The following is a 10,000-nucleotide window of genomic DNA, read 5'->3' on the forward strand; positions in this document are numbered from 1 at the left end:
TCTTAGCTTGGGTGGAGAGGGGCTTGGGCGCTGATCATATATATGGTCAGTCTCTAGGGCATTGTCCTGCTCGATAGGGCAATGTCACTGTCCCTTACCTCTGCCATTCATGAGCGACCTTTTAAACTTTTAAACTCCATTACTCTACTGATCTATCAATGTATCACTTCAGTATCTCCTTAAGGAATCCTACAAACGAATCTAATCAAACGAGAAACGAAACTACGTAATCAACACGTACAGGACGTGTGTGTCCCTTCGATCTATCCATCAATCCACCACAACTAATCAATTTCTCCATACAGCATTCAACCTACTTTCACTTCAACATTTCCCAAGGCAAGTAGCAATCTCCTGCTACGCATATGATTGATTGAAAAAGCTCGTTTTCGAAGGGTGGGGGGGGGGGGAAGTTGATGGCCACTTCAATTGCGTAATATTATTATTATTATTATTATTATTATTATTATTATTATTACTTGCTAAGCTACAACCCTAGTTGGAAAAGCAGGATGCTATAAGCCCGGGGGCTCCAACAGGGAAGATAGCCCAGTGAGGAAAGGAAACAGGAAAAATAAAATATTTAAAGAACAGTAACAACATTAAAATAAATAAATAAATAAACATAATATATATAAAATAAAATGAATATTTCACATATCATAAACTAAAAGAAAATTGTCCCACTTTTACACTCTGATCTATTTTTTTATAGAATCAAAATTAATTTTTTTCATTCGTTTCTTTAATTTTTCATATCTAGAGGATAGAATTTGAATCAGATAAGAATTATCATGTACAATGAACTCGATATTTTCTTTAGCTTTTCCTACACAAACCTTACAACCATGGTTTTTTTTTTATTTTACTAAAACATAGAGAGGAGAAAATGGAGAAAATACGATATGAACATGATAGCAAAATAATAGTATCAATTAAAAATATCTATGGCCATTAAAAGACATTTTTCCCAATACTCTCAGAACAGTAACATAGTTTTCCTATTAATTCTAAGATTAAAAATGAATAGGGAAAGAATTTAACCAGTGTGGAAACGGTAAACTTACCCGTTAGAAGAGGTAAAGTTAGAAATAAGAAAACCGAAAAAAAATTACTTACTTTAAATGAAAAACTAACAAAATAGAGGAGAGAGAGAGAGAGAGAGAGAGAGAGAGAGAGAGAGAGAGAGAGAGAGAGAGAGAGAGAGAGAGAGAGAGAGAGCAGGGCAATACTTCATACCCATTTCTGGAAATTTCTAATATAAATATTAATTCCAAAATACAATACCTATTAGTCTTGAAACGATATTCTAATAGATAGAAAAAATGTACCAATTTTGCAATTTTCATGAAGATTACGAAAAACAATATCTCTTAACCAGCAATTTTTTTTTTTCAAATTCAAATTCTATTATAAAATATTTAATTACGTTTATATCAAATATACGTGCTATCCAAATACAATAAACACTGAAAATGCATGAAAACTAATATACACTAACAATAACCAACTGCTGAACACAAATACATCAGCAAGGAGTTTCGAAATTTGGAAATTTCATATAATACAATGGGCTCCAAAATTACAAAATTCATAAAATGTGAAAATATTCTGGAAATATCATAAAATATAACACAGGAAAAATGTAACTTAAAATTTCGTAAAACTGGTGAAAATAATCGGGAAATTTCATAAAATACTAAAACCTATAAAAAAACAAATTCATAAAACTTGAGAAAATATCCTGAAAATTTCATAAAATAAACAAAAAAAAAATCTAAACTAAAAACTCGTAGAATTAGTGAAAATGTTCTGGAAATATCATAAAATACTAAAACCTATAAAAATAATTGCAAATCATAAAATTCGTGAAAATATTCTGGAAATTTCATAAAATTAAACCCAAGACAAATTTCAACCAAAATTTCCTAAAATTAATGAAAATTTTCTGGAAATTCTTAAAATAATAACACCGGGAAAAATTATAAAATAAAAATTTCATAAAATTAGTGAAAACATCCTGGAAATTCCATAAAATAAATAATTCAGAAAAATGTAAACTAAAAAAATTAATAGCTAGCGAAAATGTTCTTGAAATTTCATAAATAAAACCAGGAAAAAATTCAAAATAAAATTTCACAAAACTGGTGAAAATATTCTTGAAATTTCATTAAAAAAATACAATAAAAATTCATAAAATTATTGAAAATAATCCGGAAATTTCATAAAATAATAAAACGATAAGTATCTAAATAAAAAATGTCACAAATTTGTTGAAACTATTAAATATATAGTGAAAATATTCTGGAAATTTCATGAATAAAACCAGGAAAATTTTAAAATAAAAATTTCATAAAACTGGAGAATATATTCTTGAAATTTCATAAATAAAAAAACAAAAATAAAAATACATAAAATCATTGAAAATATTATGGAAATTTCATAAAACAATAAAACGAAGAAATATCAAACTAAAAATTTCATAAAATTGGTGAAACTATTATCCCGTATGGTGTCAATTACAGCGGAAAGTCGCCAACACGGTAGATCTTTTGTTCTGGCCCAAACGTCTACCTGGGTATCAGTGTACCGACCTCCTTGGGATGCCCACAAGTGTATCCATAAGTATCCTTTACTGTATCCTAGAGCAAATATTATGCTGGGCCTATCATATCTCCTAAATCCACAAGCTGCTGGCTTAGGTCAATACCTTAAGAGACGTTTCGTTTGCACATCCCACCACAAGAGGTCCTGGATTGGAGTCTGGACTGCGCTGGGCTGGGCGCCCAGTCGTCACCCTTTTAGAAGTGGGCCCCCCTCTCTCTCTCTCTCTCTCTCTCTCTCTCTCTCTCTCTCTCTCTCTCTCTCTCTCTCTCTCAAAGCCCCCTTTGTATGTCAATGATAATGATAATAATAATGATATCAATAATTATTCTGTATTAGTTTCATCTGATTAGAAATGAAAATTTTACTCTCTCTCTCTCTCTCTCTCTCTCTCTCTCTCTCTCTCTCTCTCTCTCTCTCTCTCTCTCTCTCTCTCTCAAAGCTCGCTTTGTAAGTCAATAATCTAATGATATCAGTAATAATGAAAGTAATGTAATCAATATTATGCATTAAATTTTAGAAGCGGCCCGCTTCTCTCTCTCTCTCTCTCTCTCTCTCTCTCTCTCTCTCTCTCTCTCTCTCTCTCTCTCTCTCTCTCTCTCTCTCTCAAAGCTCGCTTAATAAGTCAATAACCTAATAATATCAGTAATAATGGAAGTAATGTATTCAATATTATGCATTAAATTTTAGAAGCGGCCCGCTTCTCTCTCTCTCTCTCTCTCTCTCTCTCTCTCTCTCTCTCTCTCTCTCTCTCTCTCTCTCTCTCTCTCTCTCAAAGCTCGCCTTGTAAGTCAACGACATAATGATATCAGTAATAATGAAACTAATGTAATCAATAAATATTATACATTAAATTTTAGAAGTGGCCCCCTTCTCTCTCTCTCTCTCTCTCTCTCTCTCTCTCTCTCTCTCTCTCTCTCTCTCTCTCTCTCTCTCTCTCTCTCTCAAAGCTCGCTTTGTATGTCAATGATGATAATAATAATGAAATCAAATATTCTGCATTAAATTTCATCTGATTAAAATTAATTTTTTACAAACTCTCTCAATTTTCTGCATTAAATTTCATCAGAATAGCAATAAAAATTTTACAAACTCTCTCTCTCTCTCTCTCTCTCTCTCTCTCTCTCTCTCTCTCTCTCTCTCTCTCTCTCTCTCTCTCTCTCTCTCAAGATAATCTTCATCACAAGTCAAAAAACTCAACATCCAAGGATTGAAAATGACCTAACCTTGAAAGGTCAAAGGAACATAACCCAATGCAGTTTCAAATTTTATGTCACCCTTTTGGCTATGTAAAGTCTTATTGAAATATACTAGTCAGTTTCCCACCTTGGTTGTCATAATGTCCAAAGTATAAGGGACTTTGGTTGCCATAATGTTCAAAGTATATGGGACCCTAGAGATAATATAGACAAATATTAAAATATTTTTTCAATCTTTTTCCAACACGTCCAAAGTATAAGGGACCCTAGAGATAATATTGACAAATATTATAATATTTTTTCAATTTTTTTCCAACACATCCAAAGTATAAGGGACCCTAGAGATAATATAGACAAATATTAAAATATTTTTTCAATCTTTTTCCAACACGTCCAAAGTATAAGGGACCCTAGAGATAATATTGACAAATATTATAATATTTTTTCAATTTTTTTCCAACACATCCAAAGTATAAGGGACCCTAGAGATAATATAGACAAATATTAAAATATTTTTTCAATCTTTTTCCAACACGTCCAAAGTATAAGGGACCCTAGAGATAATATTGACAAATATTATAATATTTTTTCAATTTTTTTCCAACACATCCAAAGTATAAGGGACCCTAGAGATAATATAGACAAATATTAAAATATTTTTTCAATCTTTTTCCAACACGTCCAAAGTATAAGGGACCCTAGAGATAATATTGACAAATATTATAATATTTTTTCAATTTTTTTCCAACACATCCAAAGTATAAGGGACCCTAGAGATAATATAGACAAATATTAAAATATTTTTTCAACCTTTTTCCAAAATGTTCAAAGTATAAGGGACTCTAGAGATAATATAAACAAATATTTTCATGTTTTTTCATCCTTTTTCCCTATTCATCCATGATATTCTGTGAAACCTTTCTCCTGTAGGTTAATAGTAATTTACATTTTGCTCGTACTCTAATAATCATATTTTGCAATTTTCTGTAAGACAGAACATACAGTAATTTTAAATACAGCTATGTACCAACAATATAGGAATACCCGAGGGCAAGCTGAACGCATTAGGAATGCAAGCAAGCATGCCAACATTCCACTCTGCATTACATACACCAGAGTTGCCAGGTTGGCCTTTTCCAGGCCAAAATACTCAAATTTGGCCCTTTTTTTGGAATTGTTTGGCCTAGAAAATATCTAAGTTGGCCTTTTTTTACCTTTTTCTGCATTTTTGGCCTTTTCTCATTTAGAGAAATTCTCTGATAATTGCAACTGAAGAATCGGATACATTTGGGTAGAAGAAATCACTGATGCTTGAATTTTAAATTGTATTGTACTCTTATAATAATTAAAATATTCAGATTTTGAGCAATATAGCCTGGTGTTGGGACCCAGGAGCACGTTCAGGACCAAGTGCGTCGGGGAAGAATCAGATACCTTAAGCAATTGGGTAGGAGAAATCGCTGGTGCTTGAATTATGAATTGTATTGTACTCTTATAATAATTAAAATATTCAGATTTTGAGCCATATGACCAGGTGTTGGGACCCAGGAGCACGTTCAGGACCAAGTGCGTCGGGGAAGAATCAGATGTATTACGCAATTGGGTAGAAGAAATCGCTGATGCTTGAATTGAGAATTGTGTTGTACTCTTATAAAAATTCAAATATTCAGATTTTGAGCCATATGGCCGTTGGGACCAGAAGCACGATATTTTTATTCCGCTTTGAATTGTATAGCCAACAATGAAACAATCTCCAACAGATTTTGAAGATTTGAGAACAAAGCTCTCGGAAGAATATTGGGAGTTGAATGGCAGGACAGGATAAGAAATGAAACTATAAGAGAGATTACTCGAGTGCCATATGTGGATGAGATCATGATGAGGGGGGTCCTTTTCGCTCGGAAAAGTTTCCTGCGCGCTGATTGGTTGTACAAGATAATTCTAACCAATCAGATAGCAGGAAACCTTTCCGTGCTAAAAGGGCACCGCTGCAAGTCGGTGCAAATCTGCCTCACTAAAAAGAATTGATTATAGTTCACCAAACTTTCATCTGGGCTCCAAAAGGCACTAGAAGAGTTGGAAGCCCCAGGTCTACATTGCTGAGGACTATGCAGCGCGAAGTAGGAGATAATGAATGGAGAAGTATTGAATTAAAAGCTCAAGATAGAGACGAATGGCGAAATCTAACCGAGGCCCTTTGCGTCAATAGGCGTAGGAGGAAATGAGATGATGATGATACCCAAGCACACGGCACCAGATTTTTGAAATCCTAAATGTTGCTAGAAATAATAAAAAATTCATACATATAAACAAAGTACTGCACAAACAGAAATGGTAAGATATTAAATACCGTCTCACGTGATTATTATTATTACTATTATTATTATTATTATTATTATTATTATTATTATTATTATTATTATTGTTGTTGTCGTTGTTGTTGTTGTTGTTGTTGTTGTTACTAGGTAAGCTACAACCCTATACTCAATTTTTTTTTTAATGAGGCGCCTTTGCACCGACTCGCAGCGGTGCCCTTTTAGCTCGGAAAAGTTTCCTGCTACCTGATTGGTTAGAATTCTCTTGTTCAACCAATCAGCGAGCGGGAAACTTTTCCGAGCTAAAAGGGCACCCCTGCGAGTCTGTGCAAATCTGCCTCACTAAAAACAATTGACTATACTTGGAATGGCAAAATGCTATTAGCCCAAGGGCTCTGTATATCAACATTACCCGATTTGCATTACGACACATCTCACTATATGTTTAATTATGATGTGCATCTACATATATTGAGTATATATATATATATATATATATATATATATATATATATATATATATATATACTGTATATATATATATATATATATATATATATATATATATATATATATATATATATATATATATATAGTGAAAAACATATTTTCCTTATTCCTTTCCTTACTGGGCTATTTTCCGTTGGAGCACCTGGGCTTACAGCATCATGCTTTTCCAACTAGGATTGTAGCTTAGCAAGTAATAATAATAATAATAATAATAATAATAATAATAATACAGATGTATATAAAAAAAAAAAACTTCAAAACCTCAGGTAGTTAAAACCAAAGAAATTCACAATTAACCGACAGAACCTCGAAGCTCTTCAATTTCACCCTCGTAAGCCGCTTTTACCCAACCCCCTCCAAAATCCCTTGAGAGCGTGACCTGGAGTGACCTGGGCTGGCCCACTCGCTCGTGCTGCCCCGGCGAGCGTGAGAGAATCCGAACAGGTGACGCCGGACATCAACTCCCCTTTCCAAAGTAGGAACCCCGATTGAAGGAACTTTTAAGGGTTTCCTGACGTTTAGGTCATATAAATTAATAATTTTCATCATTATATATCTTCTAATCAATTAAATTCAATGTACATAGTTATTGGAATGTTTAATTACTCTTGGGGGATGCTGGAACTGGAAATGAAAGGACGTAGTTAAGGATTCCAGACCAGCAAGAAGACCGCCTCTATTATTTCCAGCAAGGGGTTACCAATTTAAACTTGTTTACCGAAGAAGCGCGTTCCAGGCTCGGGCTTTTGTACAAGGTGTTAAAAGACTGGAAAGCGGGGTTTTGGCTGCGCGAAATTAAGCCGCCAATACATCAGCTGAAATGAACGGGGTGAAACCTCTTTTCTCCGAGGAACGAGGGTGTTGACATACAAGTTTATTTTCTTTTTCGTGGCGATTTGTTTACGTGGCTAGTTTATTCCAGGGTATTCTTTTAACCCTGGTTTATTTTTTCCCCCTCTCTACCCATTCACGGATATCCCATTATCTATTGGATATTGTGCAGCCACGAACGATAAATAAGATTATCAGTTTTTTTTTTCTTTCTTTTTTTTTTTGGGGGGGGGTCGGCTACCCCCCAAAATTGGGGGAAGTGCATTGGTATGCACATGTATGTATGTATGTAAGTATGTATGTATGTACAGTATGTCCTTCAACTATGTCTCACTTTTTTTGTACCCTGAAGGAGTGTATTAAAAAATGCACGAAAGCGCTTGGTACTAAAGCTTTTTAATTATTTCCTACTGGCTTTTGCGTATACCAAGTCACGTGATCCTTGTGGCAATAAAGTAGTATGTATGTATGTATGTATGTATGTATGATTTGCTCATAGAGGATAATCAAGTTGTTTGCAGCCGAGTCTTCTTCCAGAGTGCGGAAGGATTGAGGGGGGAGGGGAGAGAATGCGATCGTGTATAGAGTCCTAGAGTCCTACCGCAGGAAAATGCAACATCATTGAAGTCGTGAGGAAGCCAATGGGCTAGACTTTAATCTGAACCACGTTCGGCCCTCGCCCTTTGCACGACCAGAACCTCCAGAGCATCCTTTCTCGAACCAATGGAAGGAACTCTTCATCAACGAAATGACTCCAATTGGGAGACAGCATGCACCTGAAAAGGGGGGGGGGAGGGAAGGGGGAGGCCCTGATTGGCCATTGAAAGTATATCTGATCGGTAAATACCACTGCAGAAGAACTTCTAGTCGTTACCTGCCGCAAGTACTATTGCTGATTTCCTTTTTTTCTGTCCGTGCATGACTCGCCAATCACATTCTCTTAATTTAATTTTTCCGTTCTTGTTTTTCCAATCTGCGAGGAGACATGATGGGTATGTCTGTCTCCCTTTGCTAAATGTTTTTACTCTTGTTTTTCCAATGTACAAGGAGACATGACAGGTATGTCTGTCTACTTTTGCTAAATGCGCTTACTCTTGTTTTTCTTTTTCCGATCTGCGGAGAGACATGACGGGTATGTCTGTCTCCTTTTGCTAAATGTGTTTACTTTTGTTTTTTTCCAATCTGCGGGGAGACATGACATGTCTGTCTCGTTTTGCTAAATGTTTTTATTCTTGTTTTTTCAACCTGCGAGGAGACATGGCAGGTATATTTGTCTCCTTTTGCTAAATGTGTTTATTCTCGTTTTTCCAATCTGCGAGGAGACATGGCAGGTATGTCTGTTTCCTTTCGCTAAATGTGTTTATTCTTGTTTTTTCAATCTGCGATGAGACATGACAGGTATGTCTTCCTTTGATAAATGTGTTTATTCTTGTTTTTTTCAATCTGAAGGGAGACATGACAGGTATGTCTATCTCCTTTTCCTAAATGTGTTTATTCTTGTTTTTCCAATCTGTGAGGAGACATGACATATATGTCTGACTCCTTTTGCTAAAGGTTTTTATTCTTGTTTTTCCAATCTGCAGGAGACATGACATAAATGTCTATCTCCTTTTGCTAAATGTTTTTATTCTTGTTTTTCCAATGTACAAGGAGACATGACAGGTATGTCTGTCTCCTTTGGCTAAATGTTTTTAATCTTGTTTTTCTAATGTACAAGGAGACATGACAGGTATGTCTATCTCCTTTTGCTAACTGTGTTTAATCTTGTTATCTCAATGTGCTAAAATTTATGTTATTTCTTAGTGTCCAATATGAATTCTTCTTCAATGAAAATGTCAAACACAAAACAATAATTCAAAAGAGAACATTAATACTAAAGGTCTCTAGGAGCCGAGTGGGAAAATTAAAAAATTCCAAGAAAAACGCGTTTGAAAAGTTGTAGTTTTCAAATATTATTTCAGAATTTTAAGACCGGATTTTAAAAGTTTTGCAGGATCCGGATTTAAAAATGTTTTGTGGGATACAGATTTGAAAAAGTTTTCTAGGATCCGGAATTTTAACAATTTTGTAGGATCAGGATTTTGAAATGTTTTGCGTGATTCGGATTTAAAGTTTTGTAGGATCCGGATAAAAAAATGTTTTGAAGGATCCAGTTTCAAAGTATTGCAGGATCCGGATTTAAAAAGGTTTTGTAGGATCCAAACTAAAAATGTTTTGAATGATCCGGTTTCAAAGTTTTGCAGGATTCGTATTTAAAAAAGTTTTGTAGGATCCGGATTTAAAAAAGTTTTGTAAGATCCGGATTAAAATTTTTTTTTTTTTGTAGGTTCTGGATATAAAACGTTTTGTAGGATCCAGATTAAAAAAATTTTGTAGGGTCCGGATTTAAAAAGTTTTGTCGGATACAGATCTTACAAAGTTTTGTATGATCCGGATCTTAAAAAGTTTTGTAGGATCCCGGTTTTAAAAAGCTTTTTAGAATACGGATTTAAATTTTTTTTTTATCGATCCGGGTTTAAAAATATTTTTGTAGGATCCGAA

The sequence above is a fragment of the Palaemon carinicauda genome, chromosome 19 (assembly GCF_036898095.1).
Source record: "Palaemon carinicauda isolate YSFRI2023 chromosome 19, ASM3689809v2, whole genome shotgun sequence".
NCBI lineage: Eukaryota > Metazoa > Arthropoda > Malacostraca > Decapoda > Palaemonidae > Palaemon > Palaemon carinicauda.